Source organism: Zerene cesonia, chromosome 24, assembly GCF_012273895.1.
Source record: "Zerene cesonia ecotype Mississippi chromosome 24, Zerene_cesonia_1.1, whole genome shotgun sequence".
NCBI classification, from domain to species: Eukaryota; Metazoa; Arthropoda; class Insecta; order Lepidoptera; family Pieridae; genus Zerene; species Zerene cesonia.
Genome location: NC_052125.1, coordinates 3,291,282 through 3,314,418, shown reverse-complemented (window position 1 = coordinate 3,314,418; position 23,137 = coordinate 3,291,282). Strand labels below are relative to the sequence as shown.

Genomic DNA, 23,137 nt, shown 5'->3' with positions numbered 1-23,137 from the left:
GTATGCGTTATTTAATATATTTAATGTATTTTCTTTTTTAAATAAATAAATAAGAAATAAATAAATTTACACGAAAGGTTCAATGGCGTTGGATTGCACTGTAGCTTTACCAGTAGCTTGCACCAACTTTGGGGCTGAATCTTTTAAATAAAGTTATGTACGAGTACATATGAATAAAAACGAACGATAACATAATATGCCTGTGTCACTCAGTTATAATGTAGATTACTAATGACGAAAAACGTTCAGAAACGGTTTAGTCGCTTTTGAGTAAATTAAGAAACAAGCAAAAAGCTTTAATTTAAAAAATTAGCAAATATGTGAAGTTTGAAGTGGATACATTTTTTTAGAATTCAAACTATACTTTGAGGACTGTAATAAATATTGTTTTAAATACAGTTAGATCGTAAAACAATCAACCCCTTCCAAAAATTTACAAATGGATTTACACAACAGTTGTCACTCTCAATTCCATTCATTTCTCCTCATTGTGCGTGTATGTGTGAGTACACACATACACGCACAAAAACGTTTATATTTTAACACAAACACATACACGCGACACTCACACGCGCACAAATGACTTCTAATAAATTCTAATACCACTTACCCACTGTAAATAATACGGTCGGGTCATGGACCTCCAGCGGAAAGGGGTGGAGCCCTCTATGTAGAAATCGAGCCATTAACTTCCTATATACTGCAGTGCTTTACATACAAGGTGTCATGTATTGGTTGCAGTGTGGTGGGTACACACACGCAACGCTTGTACGATTTGCATGACATGCAGATTGGTCATGCACGTGACGACAAATTTGTTTATAGAAAAGTTAACGGACCCAGGTTTTTCGCCCGCATAAAATATTCCAGAAAGCAGTAGGGACTCGATGGCGAGGATCTCGGACTTCGGAGAAGAGGCGAGCGTGCAGGATAAATAGATTTTTCAATTAATCTGCACATGTGAATAACATCACCACTGCTACAAACAACGGTGAAGGAAAACATCGTGGAGAAACCGGCATGTCCGAGAATTAAAAAAAATCTAATCTGCAAACCCGCACTTGGCCAGCGTGGTGGATTACGGGCTTAATCTTCATAGAAAGCCTGTGTCCCAGCAGTGGGAACATATATGGGCTGATGGTGATTAAAATATTCTATACAAAAATCACAGTAATTATTCTACAATACAGGTAACCGACGTCCCCTTTTCTAAGTGGGGAAATCTTGCATAAGTTATGGCGACCGAGCCGTGAGTTATGTCAGATTCCTACCGACCAAAACCCCACCGTGACCCAACACGCCCTCCACTCCAGATTCTAGAAGGTACCACCTATCTATCCCATCCCATCCCATATCGCCATCTATCTCTCTCCAGACACAAAAATCCTACTAATATTATAAATGCGAAAGTTTGTAAGGATGTGCGTGTGTTTGTTGCTCACGCAAAAACTACTGAACCGATTGCAATAAAATTTGGTACGTAGACAGCTGGACAACTGGAAAATATATAGGCAACTTTTTATCCCGATATTCCTACGGGATACGGACTTACGCGGGTGAAACCGCATAGCGCAGCTAGCCACTTCATAAAATCGATCCGTCGCGACGTGAAAGGAAGACAAACAAACAAACAAACACACCTACGCATTTATGATATACTAGCTCCTCGCCCGTGTTTCAAATATAGCCTATGTCACTCAGTGAAGGCAGCTTTCTATCGATGAAAGAATTTTTGAAATCGATTCAGCGGTCTTTGCGTGAAAACTTTACAAACATGCAAATAAACAAAAGTTATCTGTTCATAATATTAGTGCAGAAATAAGAATATTGGATTTAATTAGTGCGGATAAATTGGATATTTGTATTATATAACTTCTTTATTTTTAAGCTACTTATATATATATATATATATATATATATATATATATATATATATATATATATATATATATATATATATATAAGTAGCTTAAAAATAAAGAAGTATATATATATACGTATCCTTTTTGTGACAATAAATTATTCTTATTATTATTATTAAAAATCTAATCTACATGAGAGTCATAGTGATTCATATGCCTATAACACGATTCATGGACCAAAGGCGAGGCGTATACAAACTTTATCAGCGAGTGAAAGTTTCGTCCTTCAGTTGTGTCTTATCGTTACGTACTGTGTGTGCAGAGTACTCGGTGCACAGAGCTATTATATATATTTTTTTTTTCATAATTTTTTTTTTTTCAATTTTTACAATTATTTGTGAATTATCACCGGATTCGGAATGACGTCTCTACCGAGAAAAATCGGTAAGAAGTTTGAGGTTGTATTTGTATGTAATAAGGCTGTGGGTAAAACTTAGAGCGTAATTCATCTAGATTTTATAAAATAAAATTATCATATAAAACTCTGGCTGACCCGGCAAATGTTGCTCTGCCTTGCCTTATCGTTTAGGGGTATGAGGAAAAGATATTGGTCGATTCTCAGACCTGTCTGATATGCACACAAAATTTCATAAACATCGATCCAGCCGTTTCGGAGTTTGGCATGAAACACGAGAAAACAATATTAAATATTATATAAGTATCCATTTTGTAAGTAGTGTAATATTCTATGTATAAACAGTTTTAAACTTGCATTTATTTGCTTCACTTGTATGTATGTAACTGACTCCTTTAGACTCAATTTTGACCCACTTCAAAAGCATTTTTCATCCACGCAATTTCCATATTATTTAATTAACATCCTTAGCCAGGTTGTCACTATGTTACCACGACTGACTGATCTATCAATGCACAGCCAAAACTACTGGACCGATCAGGCTGAAATTCTGCATGCAGATAGCGACCATGACGTAGGTAGGTATCCGCTAAGAAAGGGTTTTGATAAATTACTCCCAAAGGGATGAAAACTTATTTTGACCACGAGGGCAGCGAGTAACAGCTAGTTATAATATACAGCTCATGACTTTGTTTGTTTGATGCGCTAACCTCAGGATCTACTGCACCAATATCAAATATTGCTTCACCATTGGATATGTCCCTGTCCCTGCCCCTGCCCCTGTCTCCGTCTCTGTCTCACCTTGAGGCAATACGTGCACCACGAGCGAATCCGGCGCCCACCACGCTTCACATTAATTACCATAAGCAAAGAAAATACCATAAGCAGTTCAACTGGTAAATGTTCACTCTATATCTGTTTAGTCTGCGGCCAAATGACTAACAGTTTGTTAATGTTCTCAACAAATGAACAGTGACCGTGACCTATCTTAATATATTGCGACTTATAGTTACTAAGCCATTGTTTTCAAAACTAGTCTATGGACTTATTGCTTTATTAACTGGTTACTCACTGCGACTCCATTTGGGTGGATGTGTTTTAACACGCTTTTATTAGGTACCTACACCTCTATGTTTTCGGGTTTGTGTGTAATCGACACCTCTTAATCATATAACCATACAACATACAACAACATCATCAGCCCATATATGGTCCCACTGCTAGGTCCCACTCCTATGAGGGTTCAAACTTCTAAACAGTCATATTAAAATCAAAATTTTATATCAAGGATTGCGATATAATAAATTTAATGAGTTCATCTTATCGTTCTGATTAGGATTAAATAATTTCCTTACTGTGAGCAAGTGATACAATTTCGTTTATTATATTATTGAAACGTGTTTTTAGTCTTTCTGCAATATATTTTATTTATTGGTAAGTTTTGTTTTATCAGTCATTATTCTAATCTAAGCGGAGACGAATCCAAAAATAAAAAAAATTATAAAATCCGTTCATCCGTTATTGAGCTATAAGTGGTGTAACAAACAGTATTTTTTATGTATGTACGTAGATTTATTGTACCAACAAAAATATTTTTACTCAAAAAAAAGGATAACTGTACTGTACTGTACTACAATACAAAGAGCTAACTTAACGTTAAACAGCGATCTCTTCCAGGCAACCAAAATAAATAATAAAGAGAATTATTAAGAGTAGATAGCGCATAAAAGTTAATAATATTTAACGCTTTCATTTTTTAAAATAAGATAATTTAAATGAAACCACACGGGAGTCCACCATCTTTGAAATTAAAAAAAAAATAGCGTAATCGTTTAAACAAGTCAAAAGCTCTGAGAAAACAAACAAAAAATGCAATCCAATTGATAGCCTCTTCTTTTTTGAAAAATAGCAATACAAGTTATGAATCCATTTTGTATTTATCGACTTCATGTGGTACCTAGTATATTCGACTATACGTAAAAATCTTCTCTGTAGAAACTGATTTCCGAACCGATGGTAAATGTTATAACTGTTTTGTTCAAAAGTGCTTCTTTCAAAGTCTAATTGAACAAATATATGTTCAAGCTTTAATTTGACTTTGTTGCCCAATTGATTATTATTGCATTCGTGTTTAGAGTTAGTTATAGTCTTATTAACCAGAACCAGCTTCCTCAAAAACGGACGAGGTTATCTAACAGACTTTTTATTTATTTTCTTCTTAAATTGTTGTTATTTGGCCCCATTTCAGAATCTGAAGTGGTAGCTGCTTCCCGAGGGACGACAGTGAGCCTTATTGTTCAACGAATATTTTGTTTGGTTTTTTTTTTCGTAAATTTTTGTCACTTGGCCCCATTTGAGAATCTGGAGTGATAACTCCCCTCCCCAGGGACGTCAGGGAGCCCTTTTTTAAGAAAAAGTACCCTATATCGCTGACTTAATATGCTGCTCTAGCCATCATCCGTGATCCACACAAAAAATGACCAATTAGCAACAGCAGAATGCCGCCTATTCGTGCGCAGGCATCCCGCCTCCCAGGCCGATGTCTAGACGACGTCTATCGTCCACAAAACGTCGCCAAATATCTGCCGCGCGCGCAATACTTTGCATTCGGCCCGAGATAATTAGCTTAACCAACCGACAGCCGTGTCCAATCGTCTTTTGTTAGTTTCGTACGAGCAGTGCGATAGGGTTGTCGGGGGGGCAGTTGAAAACCACTATATAGTGTGAAACAAACTCGCTTTCCGCCGTATGTGTGTGTGTGTGTGTGTCTGTATGCTTACAAAATAAAATTACCCAACCGCTTTTGTTGCTTTATTTATTATATATAAATATAAAATAAATTTAATAAATTTTTATTTATTATATATAAATATAATAAATAAAAATTTATTTTTATCAAATTACTCTAGATGTATAATAACATCCATTAAACATCTCCGATTTTCACCACCCGACCAGTACCAGACCTGATTTCAATAAAATATTTAGCTTTGTAACAGACATAATGTATCATATGCACAAAGAATACAGGCCTATTGCCTGTATACTTTTCCTCACCCTTCCTAGTAAATTCCTTCTCTCCAGTCGTCAATCCTTCCTTTATCCCTTAAAACTATTTAAGCGTAATAATATATAGTTATTATTTATTAGTAAGAGAATATTAAAATGTACTTATGCGCTACTTACTTTATAGTTTATAATATGTTTCATCCGATAAAACTCTATGACACAGGAATATATTAATAATATAATTAAATTAATAATTGACACCATTATCATCAGTGCAATACCTTCCAGTATGATGCCTATAAACGTATGAAATCCTTACAGTCCTACAGTTTGCAAATTCAACTCATTAAACTAATTTGACAAAAAAGACAAAAAATAAAACTATGTATCCTATTTAGTATACATGCTATATCTGACTTTATTATTGATGTGACTTTATATTTATGTGTATTAGTGATCCACTGTGTATTTATTTAGTCTTTTATTTATATATACATATTATAATACTGAGCTACTGACAATCCAGATGTCGAAAGGGTACCACTGAAAATCAGAGCTGAGGCGTTAAGCCTGAGGTTTCCTGAGTGGCATCCCTTTCTGGCACACGAAGCCACACATAATTGTTAAGTGTAATTTTTTTTTTTCCTCTTATATTTTTTTTTTATTGTATGCTTCTGTTTTTTCTGTTTGATCTGTTGTGTGTGTGTATGTCTATGTCAAAATAAACGTTTTTCTTTCTTCTTTCTTTCTTTCAATCTGAGAAAGATTCAAAACTAGTACTTAAATTTGGATACAAAACTACAATCATAATACAGCGTATAATTTATTAATGCCTAATTTAATTGAGTGCGCAAATTCCAAGAATTAAGGTCTGATTATAATATTGTTTCTGTGTTAAATAGTAAATTTATGGTGAAATACCATATATAACATCAAGTACGACATGTTTGAAACAACGGGTCACAGCTAGTATTTGATTGCTAAAGAAAAATCACTCAAAATCAATACACAAGTAAATCTTCGTAAAATCGATCGAGTGACAGCCCTATCGCCGTAGTAAGCGCCCTGGCCGACTGCCAAGGAGCGTAGTACGCAGACGTAACGTCACACTGCATTTCAACATACCTTCGTGTTACTATGCGAACTGGACTCCTAATTATGTTTAATTAGAAGCTGACGATTATATTAACATAAAAATTAAAATAAAAAATAACAAACACATTCTATAATAGAATCAAATCAACTAAATTGTCTCACTGTCTCTTATGCCGAGTTCACTAAAGAAAGCGTTATTTATCAATCCTAATCAGGATAGTGATACAAACACATGAAATTATTGTACGTCTTATGATCTGATCTTTGGTCACGTCTAGAAAGTTTGAATTAAATCCATCCTTCTAAAAGTGGTAAAAATTTAAAAAAGTCAGTTACATACAAACAAAGGCGTAGCTTAGAAAAGTTATATTCTTATTACGAAACATTTTCAGGTTTCTTTTTTTTATCAATACATGTATTTTCTTTCTTTATTTATTCATTCAGACAAAATGACAAGTGTATGAAAATATGTTTATCAATCTGTGGAATAAATAGGGAATCTAAATATTTATTTAAAATGTCCATTTATCCATTAATTCGTATTCTTTTGCATGTTCGTATTATATTTTGCTGTAGAGAAAAACATTTCTTATACCCAAAAAAATATAATAATAATGCTTAGTGTCGCACAAGAGGGCGTTGTATAACAATAACAATACAGAAAAAAAGGTAATACACAGAAAGCTGCTATCATAATTGTATTCTGCAATTATGTTCCTTAATACGATAATTTAACAAAGAAATTAAATAATACTACATGGTTTTCAAATATCAGTTTATTGTACAGGTTTTAGTGAATATACTAATGTCTAAAAATGTCGTAGTTATAAACCGCCAAAGTCTATTTTTCACATAGAGTAGTACGTAGCTATTAATTGTGCGTACAATTTTATAAAATTATCAAAAATGAAATAAGCAATCTCAAAAAAACCGGATTGTTTCAATAAGAACGTGGGCTAATTATTCTATTTCTCGACTTTTAACTTTTACAAATCGGGAAATAAAAAACGTACGGAATTAGGAATAGTATCGTTTTTTTAATATGTCTTTTAGGCTAAAGTCAGTCTTTTAGGCTAAGGTCTAGTTATATCAATTAATGAAAACATCGACCATGATACGAACTCGCTTTAGTTGGCATTGGGGGATCCCAATTTCTCAAGCTGACATACGACTCTGAGGAGCATGTACACACCTTCTTGGCCGGCTGCGGTGGTTTTATCATTTCCAAATTCCTCACATCGTACCTATCAGATCGCCGCGTAGATGTCTCTGCGTTTTTCGTTTTCGGACCGCATATAGGACAATCCTGGGACTGTATTGTTTGCACGCTGACTTTCGAATTCTTCTCGCGATTTTTTGGAATGTCTTTGGGTAAGCAACAGCAGCACGATTTGACACGTTCCACCGTTTGTTTATTTCCTTTCCGCGTTTGCGACCCACATGTTGGGCACACTTTCGCATCAGACTTCTGCGTGGACGGACAGCGTGATGGACAGGGATCGTTCTTTTGTTTGCTTGCGTCAGTTTCTGATTTTGCTCTACAACTGCATGTCGATTTGTTTCTAGCACATATTGGACACTGTTCAGGTTTGTCATCCTTTTTATCTATACTCGTGCCTTTAGATTTATCTTTAGTAACAGTGTCAGGTTTGTCATTTTCGTTAGATTTAGACGTACAAGTGCATTTTTTGTCTGGTTCTCCTTTAGGTTCTGGAGCGTTACCGGGCGAGCAAGTACAAGTCATTTGAGACGACATGTTTTCCTTCTCCTTGTCGCAACAAGGTTTATTTTCAGTTGGTTGTTGGCAGCACGGTTTTGGTGTCTCTGGTTTTTTAGCTTTTTCTGCACAAGGACAAGGTGGTTTAGGTGGTATCTCAGAACCGCAGGATGAACATTTTTTCGGCTGTTTGTTTTTAGAGCTGCAGATTGGACAAGATTCGTCTTTGCTTTTTTCTGGGTCTTTACAGCACTCTTTAGATTTGTCGGCATCTTTTTTACAAATACACGACGGAGGCTTGGGCTTCAATTCTGCACCACATTTGGAACAGCTGTTCTCTTGTTTTGTTTTCGATTTATTGCCGCATGTACAAGAAGGCTCCTCTGATTGTTTATTATCACTGCAAATCTTGCAACTAGGATTATCTTTGGGACAACATTCGCTCTTTGGCTCCTTACAACAAGGATCTGGTGTAGCAGCTTTTACCGAGTTACAAGAGCATTTCTTATTATCTGGCTGTATGGAAGATTCTTTTGGACCTTCTTTATTATCATTTTTATTTGAAGCCTTATTAGCACAAGTACAAGATGGTGGTTTCTGTTTCAAACTACAAACAGGGCAATTCGATTTAGGACTATCATCTTTTTTATTATCAGGTGTTTTACAACATTCCTGGGTTTGCTCTTGCTGCTTTCCACTACAACACACGGTTGACGTTGCGTTATTCTTATTTAAATTAGATTCTGGTTTATCTTTGCTTTTACAAGTACAAGAAGACTCATTCGGTTTCATACGGGAACTACAAATTGGACAATTGGACTTACTTTGTTTAGGACAAGTATCATTTTCAGGCTTTTTACAGCAAGATATCTCAGGTTTCTTAGTAGAACAACATACCTGTTTATTATTTGCTGATTCTTTACAGCACTGTCCAGCGTTTTCGTTAACTTTATTACTATCGCAACAGGTATTGGTATTAGACGCAGTTTTTATACCAACTACTCTACTTTGCCCAACATTCGATTTTTTACTTTTACAACTGCAAGATGATTGTTTAGATTGAGGCTTGGAACTAATAGCTGTTTGATCGCAACAAGATTTCTGTGAGGCAGCTAAAGCACAACATTTCTGCTCAGTTTTCGGTTGGCTACAACATTTCAGGTCCAATTCTTTTTTCATTAGACATTTACAAGAAGGTGGCTTGGGCGGGATCGGACACACATTTTTAGTAGCTTCGGATTTCTCTTTGTTACTACAACTGCAGGTCTTAGATTTTGGTATACACGTAGATGTACCGGAAGATACAGTTTGTGGTTGTTTAGCACAACAAGGGGAAACTTTTATTTTAGATTTACATAATGGACAGCTTGGTGACTGGTTTCTAGGACAACATTGATTATTATCGGTTTGATTACAACAAGATTTTAGTGAAGGAGTCGATTCAGAACATTCTACTTTTACTAACTTATCCTTTGAAGGCTTAGGTGTCGTAGATGATCCAATAATTTGACTTTTATTTGTATCCGGTTTGACGTTACTATTACAACATGATTTTATGGTTTTCGGTTTAGAACTACAAGCAGAGCAGTTTCCCATAGGACAAAATGCAATTGTTTGTGGATGTATAAAGAAAGGTGTTGATGATGAAGTTCCAATACAACAATTCTGTTCAGATTTAAATATTTGGACACAATTTTCTTCATTTGCCGAACCACTTCTTAAAAATCCTTTATTGTCTTGATAACGCGAGTTATTCTGGCTCTGACTACATTCAGGTGTGTCAATACATTGTGTCTGAAGACTGCACATCGAATTTGAATATTGCTCATTTTTTTTATCATCTGGTTGCTGATAGTATGGATTGGGTACGGAAGCTGTCAAATACCATGCTTGATGAACATTTCCTGATTGGTGATTACATTTTCTAGTAGATTCTTTATTTTTAGAGCTACAAGTTGGACAGCTCACTGGGATTTTATTGGGACAACATGCAGTTTCAGAAACACTTCTGGACGCACTATTTGATTCAGCGGCTGGAAGTAAACAACAACACGACGATTTTGGAGTATTGATAGAAGCGTAAGAAATAGGACTCTTGTTTGCTTTGGTATTCATTTTAGATTTGCACATTGAACAAACTGATGGTTTTTCTTTGGGGCTTTCAGTTGTTTTACAGCTACAATTGGATTTGGATTGGATTGTGGGGTTTTCCCTTTTAGATGATTGCTTACAAACACATTTATCTTTATTATGATTTTCTTTTTCCTTCCTGCAGTTGCACGATGATTCTTTAGGTGAGATTGGTTTACAACATTTTATTTGACTATTAGAATTTTGTTTCTTATAACAATTATTTTTTACAGCCGAATTAGAAGCAGAGGAAGGCTGTTGTGCTAGATTTAAATTACAATTACACTGGCTTGTGCTACTTATTTTTTTCGGTTTGGATACAACATGGCAACAAATTTCTTTAGTTTTGTCCTTTTCATTCTTGCAGCATGGTTTGCCTTTTGTAGGCGTCGATTGAACTTTTTCTTTACTAGAACAACGGCTACATACATTAGTACTTTGCGCACTAGATTTTACACTCTTTTGTGAATTACAGGAACATGAAGAACCTTCATTCTTTCTAGAAGGCCCAGACGCTCTAGACTGGTCAGATTCCAATAAAATCTTCTTCAGTAATTCTAAACAGTTATTGGCCAATTCTATATTCTTATCCGAGTTACCTTTCGGTTTGGGTACTATTTTTATAGTGCAACAACTCTTTGATTGACTGGGATCATTGTGATGTGCGCAACATGTGTTTGAAGTTTTTGTGTCTATAGAACCAGTGTCCGAAACCGATCTGGTAGCAGGTGTGTCGGGTGATTTGCTCTTGCATTGACATTTATTTATGTCTGATTGCTGGCTTGGCTCCCGCTGCGCTCCCATATTGTTGCATTCAATGTGCTCAACGGATAATTTTGTTTCTACGCCTCCATCGCTACTCATATTACAAGACGTATATGAATTTATTGATACATCTCTAGACAACACTGTTGTGTTGCTTGGTTTTTGTTTTGTTTCTGATTCGGGTGGTAAGGTGATTTTCAACATTTTACCAGACGGTGTCGAAGCATTTGAAACTTTCTGTTTTATACTGCTTGTAATAGGCGAATCATAAGACTGCTTTTTAGTTTTATGGTCATCGAATTTAGCATCTGTGCTAGGATTTTTCGATTCAGTAGTGATGGTTATCACTTTTCTTTCTTCTTTTACCGTTCCATCGTCGTTTTCATATCTTTTTACTTTGACAACTTTCTGAAACTTTGTTACATATACTCCTAAATCCTCAGAATCACCCGCATTGGACGTTTTCGTATCCTTTTCTGGCAAATTTTTACATGAACATTTAGAATCTACATTAGACTTTGATTGATTAAGTGATAATTCATTAATTCTGGATTTTACCTCTTTACACGCGCCTACCAACTTATCAATACTATTTGATGATTGATACCTAGACGCAAGAGAAATTATTTCATCGATGTGAGAGGATGCTTTCAGGAGATCATCATCCTTTTGAACATTTAATTGAGTGTTACTATCTAATCCATCATTTGAAGGATTTTCGCTGCATTGAATCTTGAGATTTTGTGTATCGCGTTCCTTTTTACATTTCTCACAGATTATTTCATTAGCTCTTTTTTCAATGGTTTGGTTAGTATCAATTTTATCATTTTTGCTTTCACACGTTGAACAAACTGCGCGTAGGTTTTTGTTATTTTTAGTTGCCGGCTTTATTCCTTCTTTTTGACATTGGTTACAAACTTGACGATTTGATTGTATACCAGGATCTGACTTACTGCATTTTAATTCACCTGCTTCTTTTTTACAATTCGAGCATAAAGAATTTTTCGACGATTTTCCAGAAACGTTTGTAAGACAAGCTAAACTATGATTACATGCACACGGCTTTTCTTTTTTCAGATCTTTTTCACAAATTGAACATGTTTCCTTAGATGTATCATCTTGGTACATTTGAGTATTTTTACCACAGCTACACTCTTCTTTCTGTTCTTTACTAAGATAATCGTCTTTCAACTTATTTATATTTTCCCAATCGATTTTTTTACATATATCATTCATATCAACTCTTTTTCGACAAGCACAATCATCTTCAGTAGATTTTTCGACGTTATCACATAAACATATTTTTTCTAATATAAGTTTGTTTATAAAAATTTTCTGTTGTTGTTCATTCTCACCAATTTTTGATGACGGTGACTGTTTTACGTCGCCCCTTTCAGGTCTTTCAATATCAGTCTCTTTATCACACGTACAATCTTTTTGGGTTGATACATGCCGTTTCGTTTTCATTTTTTCATGGGAGTGAGAAGAAAGATCTTTGATTATGATTTCTGGTATCTCTGGCTGTTTATCATCTTTTGTTTGCAATTGATCACATGAACATACATTTTGCTCTAAAGCTTGTTGCGCCTGACATGGATTTTGATCTTTCTCCAACATTTTTTTATTGGAACATTCATCATGAATTATAATTTCAGAGCGTAGCGGCTGATTCTCATCTATTTCTAAATCTGGACAGGAGCATTCGTTTGAGATTTCGATTTCCTCTTCTTTTTTTAAACAAGAGCATTCGTTTTGCGTTAATATTTTCTTCTGACAACTAGCACACAACAGCTGAAGAACATCACCTTCTGCATTTTTGAGACAACTACACTCATTATCTTCGGTAATTAAAGTATCCTGTTTTGGTTGAACAATTTCTTGTTTACTGACGTCTTTTTTGGATACCTTCTTTGATGGGGCAATTTCTTGTTTGCTGACGTCTTTTTTGGTTACCTTTGTCTTCACTGGTTTGTCTTCTTTGTCGCCCTTTTCACACAGAGGACATGTAGTGGGTTTTGGCTCTTTTGGTTTTGCGCATTTTTTACACAAACCACATATATCACTTTGTTCAATTTTCGATTTGCATATAGAGCAAACTGGAACTTTCTGTTTGTCATCACCACCAGCCTTCTTTATTTTTAATTCTTTAAAGCGCTTTAAGCGAAAGTTATCCTCTCTCTCCATTTCCTCTAACTCCGACGTGATGTACTTCTCACTTAATCTTACTCGAGGTATTACCAATTTCGATAGTACGTTATACTTCCTGTGGGTGAAAATGTTTTATTTAAATTACGCAGTGGCTGCATATCTACTATGATAATACTCATCCTTCCGTCTTCATCAAAATAATATTTTCCGTACATTTTCCAACGTCAAGTACGTATTACATTGTTTTATTTATTTTTAAAGCTGTAACACAAAATAATAGATGGTACAAGGCATTATTGCCTTGTTCGGTAAATGATTTATGTATTATTTTCGAAAATTTGATAATTTTGTAAAGGTACGCAATAAAGACTAGAATTTCTCCTTTAAAAAACTACAATAATACGAAAGGAAATGATTCGTTGGAATGAATTGACTGTGAATTTATATATTCACCATTGATAAAAATACTTCCGACAGAAATACAACTCCTCAACCCTGCTAAAACTATAGAAAAAGGTCTGAGACCAGTTTCAGACTTAGTTTGTCGATTAACTATAAAACCTCGCTGATTTTGATGCGGTATTGTGCACATAGCAACTTGTTTTTCATCGTTGAATGAATCTGATGATGTATCATTATAATCATCATCATCTTCTTCCCCGTCATCATCTAACGAAGTTTCGGTTGGATCGCGTTTCACCTTTTTAATAGAAATAGTTTCTTTTTTTTCTTGTATCGTACCGTCGTTGTTTTGAGTTCTAGTTACTTTAGTTATTTTCCGTATTTTTTTCTCGTAATAACCTAAAGAGGCGTTGTCTTGTTCAGGAACAGAATAGCTGTGACTATGGGTACCTGTTACACTTTTTTTACATATATCACAATAACTTTCCTCCTGGGGGATTGATTGAGTTTCTGATGAATTTTTACTATCAGGCACGTCTTGTAAAATGTCATTAATATCAGAGCATGTCTTACATATATCAGAGTCTGACGGTGCTTTAACCTCTTGGAGTTGATCTTGACATGAATCACATGGCATTTGGGATCTTTGTGAAGGATTCTTTCCCAATTCGGTCACATCTTTCGTTTCTTTCTCTGATGCTAATACAGCCGTTGCTGATGGTTCATCACAAATTAAACATAAGCCCGAGCATGGTGCTTCAAAAGTTTCAGTCTTTGTGGGTTCGTAGGAGCGAACTTCGTAATGTTCGATTTTATTTTTTGTCGTTTCACAAGTTCTTATGAAATCTTCCACACTTTCTGTTATAAGTCCCTCATTCTTATAATTTTCAATTATTTCCATAACTTGGCTGATATTATTTTTCAGTTGCCTAAGAACATTCGTTTTAGAATCTTCTTTAGGTAATATTTGTTTTTTGAGTTTTTCAGATGATTTAACAAAATCCTCAATGCTTTCGCCAATGAGACCTACATCTTTAGCTTTAATACTTAAACCGATTGTATCATCGATTTGTTGTAATAAAGTATTTAATGCCATGTTCTTTTCTTCTGCTTTATTATCGTTTTTTGTATCTAATTTACCTCTAAATTGCTGGCAAGCCTTAGAAAAATTTTCAATTTCTTTCGTTTCTAACCCTCCTTTTCTGACTTCCTCTGTTAGTTTGTTTAAATCATTTATGTGTTCTTTCAGATGACTCAACTTTTCAGATTTAGCTTCTTGCTTAGAATATTCTTTAATTTTTCTTTTTAAGATATCACATGAATTTAAAAAGGCTTCTGCACTAGAAGATAGTAAGCCTTGTTTTTTATATTCTTTAGTTATTTGGACAACGTGGTCAATTTGGCTACCTAATTCCTCTAATCTAGATCTACCCGCTACAGTTGTTTCTTCTGTCGGGTTTAGTTGAGTATCTAATTCTTTACAAACTCGTATAACACTTTCAACATTTGGTTCTAAAGGAATTTGATTTTTTATGTCACTTCCGATTATCACTATTTCGCGTACATGATCTTTAAATTTATCGAATCTCTTTTCAATGTCACGTTTTTCTTCAGTTCCTTCAAATAGTTGTTCAATATTGGCTTTAGCTCTTTCACAAAGTGTCAGAAATTCGTCAACATCTATAATATCTATCCCAGTCTGAATAAAAGATTCCCCTAATGCAATCAATTCGTTAATATGATTTTTAAGAAACTCAAGTTTCAAATTTATTGAGTCTAATGTATCACCATCTTTTCGAAATCCTGGTTGAACCACAGACCGCAAAGAAACTTCACTTATATCTGGTTCCTTTAAAATTTCTTTTAATTTTGGTGGAGCTGGTATAACAATAGGTTTTACTTCCTTCTTCTGTGCTACTCTTAAACAACACTCTCTTATCTTATCAGTTTTATCATCATTTTTCACTGGCTGTGCTTTCCCTTTCTTTTTCTCTTTGACTTTTTTCAATCTATGAAATTCCTCCCGATCCATTTCTTCGAGTTCAGAAAGAATATATCCAACAGTCACATTGGTTCTCGGAATGACAATTTTTTTCAATACGTTCAATCTCCTGCCGACAAACATTGATTGTAAGTGATCGATCCCTTATTTAAATTCAATTTTATTGATCTTTAAGCTGCCATTTCAATTCACCCTTGACCCTCTTCTAAGGACTTCCAGGAGTAAGAACATGATTTATTTTCTTGGTAATATTTGTTACTAGGTAAAATTTTAAAAATTGTATTTTATTCTTTATTCATCCTAATGTTATTTTTTAGCTTTGAATTTGAATTCATTGCATTATTTGCTAGTTGTTGATATATATGACATACACCTAATTGGTCTATAATGATTGGTCACTTTTGATTTCTTTCGGAGAAAAAGAAACACTTTCCTTTACTTTATACCTTCTAGCTTTAACTTTAGTCAATTCATCGTTAGATCGTGATTTGTTTATTGATTTAGACGATATTGATGACTTTTTGTTGGTTGCCTCGTTTTCTGACACTTTCAAATTGAAACTTACACAGGATTGTGAGTTTCCAGTACTTGCATATTTATATTTTGGACAAACAGGCATAGCTGGATGCGAGTGATTTAGAGTTATTGATATATATTCGTCACTAGAACTGATTAGGTCCACATCTAAATCCGTCGATAATAAAGTAACGGACGACATACAGTATCTTTCCACAGGCTCGGACATTTGAGATACAGGTGTTATAGGCAGCGATTTAACTTGCCTTTGAGAAACGTCGTGGAAATAGCTTTTGTCTTCACTATTTACATTTACGACACCGACGGTCCTCGAGCCAGAATAGGGATTAGACTTATCTGATGTTTGTGATGGTTGATTAGTGGTACTGATATTGGTAGATGCAGCCGATTTTCCTCTCACTGGTGTTTTGACTTCTCGTTTAATCTTTATCACTTTCTTCTGTTCCGAAATAGTACCATCTTCATTTCTGGTTCGGATAATTTTAATAATTTCTTTTTCTTCAGTTTCAAATGTGCCCAACTCGATGTCAGACTGTATTTGACTATACACTTCAGACACTCCAGGTTCTTGAATTCTAGCTGATTTATAAGTATCCTTTGATGGATCTTTCATAGTAAATTCAGTTTGACTCATTGCAGGACTGACAGACGGTTCTTCCATGAACGGCTCTGCTGGCTCTACCGCTTCTTCAGATTTTGCTATTTGCCGTTGACGTTCTTCTAGATATTTCATTTTACATTCACAGCATAAAGTTTCGATGTCAATATTCAGTTCAGCATCTTCGAAATCCATTTCATCTGGGTACCGTATTTGTTCTTTTAGTTCTTCCGCTGTACGTAAAAAATCATTTATATTTGTAGCCAAAACACCTTCTTCGTTTAGTCCCTTCGTCATTTTCATGATGTCGTTTATCTGAGCTTTCAAATCTTCGAGTTTTTGTTCTTGTAGTGCCTTCTCATCTTCCTCTAAAGGAACATCTTTAATAATATTACCACAGATGGAACACCTGTTTGTGTCGTCTTCAACCGGAGGCAGAGGTGTTATTTTTCTTTTTACTTTAGGTTTTTTAGGTTCAGTTTTATCCAGTTTCTCTGTTTTATCCTCCTTCGCCGCGCGTATTTTTCTTTTTATATCGAGAACTTTTTTGAGTCTGAAGAATTCTTCTCTGGCTAGCTCTTCCAATTCATTATTTATATATCCCATCGTTACGTTCGTTTTAGGTATTACGATCTTACCCAGCACGTTTTGTTTCCTGCAGACAATGCATTTTCGTTCGATATCGGATTCATTTACTGCCGATGACTCTCTTCCAAATAAGGACTGTACGTCTTATAATTTGCAAAAACTTCCTCTTGAACGATTGAATCTATAAGCGCGACTTAGTGGCTTTGAAATACAAGTGTGTGATTTTGTGTTACAATATAGCCATTCTGACGATGAACTCTCTGACAGTCTTTTCAAAATTAGTCAATTTCATCGTCCATTTCGCGTTTTTGTAGAAAGATCCGCATAATAATATTTTTTCCTCAACATATATTCATGAGAATCTAGTGCCAAGCTTGATAAATACAATAACAGTTACCTAATATGTCTGGTCAGTACTGGTACTTTAAAAGGAAAAGCTAGGAAAGTTTATTATGCTATGTTGAGTGACGCCTCGTCTCAAAATTTTAGATTTAAAGTACATATTAACTCGTATCAAAACAGTTATTCTCTGTTTAATCACGCATTTCCAAATAATCTTTAATTAAATAACAAAAAATACTTTAATACAGTATTGTTTCTCATATGTGCATAACCGTATAAACGTCAATGAATATTTGTCTTTGATTCACATCGGAACGGAGCGAGTTTGTGGTATTATTTTTGTGTCTGGAGATAATTAGGTAACTACAGAGATATTATAGGCAACATTTTACGGCGCTGCATCATCATACTTCCTAATAAAGAATAGCAATGACACAATATTTTCATGTATTAGATCTGCTACAAAAGATATGGTTTTCATTAATTTCCTGAGTCACATTTGATACCTAAGATTTTATATATTTCATTACCGTAAATGACAATAAAATACCTTGTGTCTTGATTTGATAACAATAGTTACATCAGAAGTCTCAGGTTCGATCCTTAACCGAGATAGAAGTTTGGGCCAGACAGCTATTGTGAGATAGAAGTATGCGTCTGATGGCTACTGAGAGACAAAAGTATACGTCTAATAGGACTAGAACACTCATCGTTTCCTTCCCATCATAAATCGGCCAGTGAATCAGACGTGAGACGCATCTACCACATACCCCATAAAAATACTCAACAGATTTTTCATAACTGGTGCCGAAATTATTAAAACTTGAGCGAGAAGTTAAAAGCTTTCATTTAATTTTGTTTTTGTTTTAAATTGTAAAAATATTGTAAACCACATCTTTTGGATATATAATTAACTATATACTAATTTTAAGCCGTTCGCCGAAGCTGGTGCCGACTCGAAGATATATTTTAAGTGTTAGATTTTGACCAAAGAAAATTAATAATGTGGTTAAGGGGTTAGTATTTTCGTACTCTTCACTATGAACGTTTAAACAAAAATACTGTGCAATGCAAAGATGACGCATTCAGCTTGCTTGGAAATTTTGATGCCCATACACAGTCAAACCTAGACACAGTCAAACATAGACTCAATAATTTCACGATAACGCTCACAAGTATGTCAGAAAGTGTGACCGTTTACTTTTTAATTATATCACATAACCTATTGTGTGTTATTGTTTATTGTCAACTAACTTATGCCAATTTTTTTAAACTGAGTTTATAACATTTTCTATTTTATCATGCTCTGCTGTTAAAACCGCAAGTCGTACCATAACGGTCATCACTCATCAGCGTCATCATCATTATGTTTGTATTGTCCATCACCATCAATTTGTCTTTGATTACTGTATATTATTGTGTTGCCAAATAAAGGTATTACTAGATCTAATTAATTAATAATCTCATAATTCTTTTGATATACCGTCCGATCAGATTCAGTAATGATAATTGTGTTCCAATATAATGATAATTGTTTACTTCATTTAAATTAAAGTACGCTTGAAATAAAAAATATCGTAATGACATTCACAATTTCCGAACGAAAGAACAATTTACGTATCGCAAAAACGTATAAAAAAAAACTGGCAAATAGTTGAAACTTATTGCCATAATGGAAGAAAAGAAAAAACCAGAGAACGTCCGTTTTTAAAAAGCGCAGATTAAAATGAATCGTAACGTAGAAAGGATGAAAAGAATTCGTAGCACAGATGAGACCAAAAAAAAAACGTAGGTTCGATAAGCAAATGGCCGTCCAGTCCTTAGAGAGACGGAAGGGTGAGTTCATCGGCAGCTTGGCCCATGGGCCATTGACTAACTACACTAACCTACAATTACAAATAACATCTAACGAAGACGGATTTTGGTAGAGCCTCTGATAAAGTTAACTTTTCTAAACGTCTTTACATGTCTTAAAATTCACACAAACGGCTGTGCATAAAAAGTATTTTTCTAATAATTCTTAAAAGTAGCGGTAAAGCGCATAATATTTATATATTAATACCACACATCTTGTACCTTAATGTTTTTCATAAAAAAATTATTATCAACGTAACAGATATTTATATCAGTAGAAAATAATTTTACTGACCGCACCCTCACAGAAAAACTAAAAGAAAATAAACCTGAAAGTAGCCCATAAATTTATTAACTTCATGAAATTTGTGAAATATTGAGTGCTCATAATAAGAAGTAATCCACTCTTATATTAATTTCGCTTATAGTTGTCTCACCTTATTTAATACTAGCAAAATCATCACTTGAAATCGGTCTTGCATTACCTGAGATTAGTGCGTCTATTCAAAAAAACTATTAGTATAGATGTTTCACATCTCCACTGCTCGAAACGGTGAAGGAAAACTACATAAAAAAAAACTCAAGAAATAGTAGATCGAAACTCACTCACACATATCTGTATAATGTCTATATAGTACGTAAGTTTGCTCACACATATCCATCTTCGTAAGATAAAAAACATTCTAATACGAGATCACACAATACCACAAGAGAACAAAGTAAATAAAAGCAAAACAATTTTTTTTTATAAATACTAGAGATACGTCGCTTTAAATTTTGTTCACCATTTTCAAGAGCCGATAGAATTAAAAGTAAATGAAATAACGTGAAGCTGTGTTGACACGCAATAAGTTAATAATAAGGTCATATAAGCTTGGTTTAACGATTGTAAATTAAACGAACAAAGATACTAATATGGTAAACCGGTATGAGCAACTATTATCTATGAAATAAATTTATTTCGGTAAATCTCATTGAAGAAGCCATATAACCTTCCAGGAGTTCAAATTGGTGGAAATGGCAATTAAAGAATCATTGTTCTCGTATTAAAATATTTAGAAACTAATTCTAGAACTACACTTCAAATTGAACCTTTGAGGGCGCTTTTGTAGGTTATTAATAGAGCTTAATTAAATACACCTGCATCTATGGGATTAAAGGTTGTTGTCAAATTTCCAAAAACAGATTCTCATCTTCGATTCTGTTATTTCCCTCAGTGGAATTAGTACTGCTTTAAAACGTTACCGTAACACCCCAGAACGAAGCAGCTATCAGCTGTACTAGCTGGAAGCACTAGTAAAAGATATAAGATATACGAGATACGAAGGGAGATCTTAAATCAAAATACTATATACCATGTACTAATATTGTAACCAGCCAGTCAATTTAGGCATTTACATAATTAATAGACTTATATGACTGGTTTACAATTAATTCAAAAAGTATATCTAAAACCCAAAAAAAATATAATAAAATTAAACAAAAAGAAGCCCTCAAAGGTCCAATACATGTCGGTAACAAAAAAAAACTATATTTAAAATTTAGCATACACCACGTAATCAAGAATGGCTTAAAATAAGAGCACATAGGTCAAAGAAAAAAAATACTACATCGATTGCGTATTATCTCTAAACAGGAAGTAAAATCCGCACAGTAAATCACGCAGTGTAATACTAACTCTAGTCTACATCCCAAACGTCACCTACTTGGTAGCGGCCTTATTTGATAACTCCACCATGACGAAGTTCGAACGTACAGACATCATCATAATCAGCCGCTTTAGCAGTTCCAGCCAGGCCTTCTTCGTCTCCAGTATCGTTTGACCACCCTTCTCTATGCCCAAGTGAACGTAGGGTTTCGCTTCCGTCTGGTGGGAAAATTATACGGTGAATTTGATGACCTGGACCTCAAGTCTGTTAACTTGATAACGCTTGAACACATATCTCACATAAGCGTCAATTTAAAGATTTAGTTGTCTGCTAGATATTTATTTTATTGATTTATTTATTCTCCAACAAGCTTAAAAAGAGATCATAATTTGTTGGACAGCCTTATCAAGACCGCTCAGAATTGAGAAGTTATCTCTTGCAGGCAACTAGGGCAAAAGTTAACAAGCATAATGATAGTATAGGCGGGATGACAATTTATTTGTAAACTTTGGTGTTCCATTGTACAAATACAATCGAATCCAACCGAATCTAAAGTGCCTGGGAAAACGGAATTGCTATGGGAAACTTATGTCTTGGGATATTTTTATTGGCAGCACTGAGAGTTGTCTTATCAAGAAATCTAAACAATTTATGGACAATACTCGACGATTTAGTTTTTACAGAATATGAATTTTATTACAATGATAAGTGTACCCTGAATAGTATCAAATACGATTTCGACTCCCTTTTTATATAGTTGTCAAATTTTATTTAATCTTTAGTTTTATAGCATTGAAATGGTTTGGCAAAAAGACGCGGGTTCGGATTCCGCCTCGTGATCAAATTTTTTTGTTCTTTAAAAATTTGTCTTATATTTTCAAACACCCTACACAGCTTTATATTCGATAAAAGGAATAGAAGAGCTCTCATCTCTCTCTCAAGACCTATGACGCACAATATGGCGCTGGGTCGGTCCTATTATAACATTAGAATGGATCGCATATCAACTGCTTATATTTTATAATTATTTTAAAAGAAGGTTTTCACTTCGACTCTATGTATTTTTTTGTTAATTGATTACTCTGTGGATTTACAACCGCTTGATGTGATTCTTTCTGTATTTGATAGAAAATTGTTGTCTTTTGGTCCCATTTTAGAATTTAGTGCGGCAACTCCCTCTCAGGGATGTCGGTGAGCTTTTTGAATTTTTTTTTTTATCATACTATTTAAGAAAAATATATCAAAACAAACTTATCCTTATATGCTTCATAATATCGATTGATTACCTCCATTATATCGTGAAGAACAACTTTGACCCCTGACACAGCCCTCGTTGATGGTATGACTATCACTCCAGCCTAGAAAAGTAGCAACTATAAGTTTTAAAATTTATGTAATCTAAATAAAAGCTTTCAGTCTCTACGCATTATTAATTTCGTTTAAATACATTTGTTTTATTTCTGACCATTGAAGGATGGAATGTTAAATAATCCTTTCATATTGAACAGTTAATAGTAAAACTATACGTGTGTTATCTTTATATATTTATGGAAATTTACATTTGAACCGTGCGTAATAATAAAAATAACCATTACAAATACCTAATTAAGAGCGAACAATGAATAATTATTGAATGTATTTCCTACTTCTGGAAAAATTATTTATTAAAAAAAATTAAAAGAAATCGCCCCCGGGTGGGCTCGAACCACCAACCTTTCGGTTAACAGCCGAACGCGCTAGCCGATTGCGCCACGGAGGCGTTGTAAAATTGTGTGAAATTATAGATTTATTACTTCGACGCATTTTATCACATCACTGTTTGATAAGATGAAACAAAACAATCATTGAAACAAGTGTAACTAATTAAAATTATATCGTTCACGTAAATTAACGCACGTGTTTATGAATTATCTTCTAATGAGGTCTTCAGTAACAAGATAATGAAAAAAAAAAAAAACAAATTTAATTTTTCATTGCATTACTCCTTTATAGAAGAGAAAAGATTTTTCATGGATAATAAACAA

At 34.3% G+C, this 23,137-nt stretch overlaps 1 non-coding gene across 1 annotated transcript; it reads right to left on the bottom strand.

The window, feature by feature from the left end:
* Positions 1-22,798: 22,798 nt before the first annotated feature.
* On the bottom strand, positions 22,799-22,872 carry Trnan-guu. Its single transcript has one exon. It is a non-coding gene; the product is annotated as a tRNA-Asn (tRNA).
* Positions 22,873-23,137: the final 265 nt, after the last annotated feature.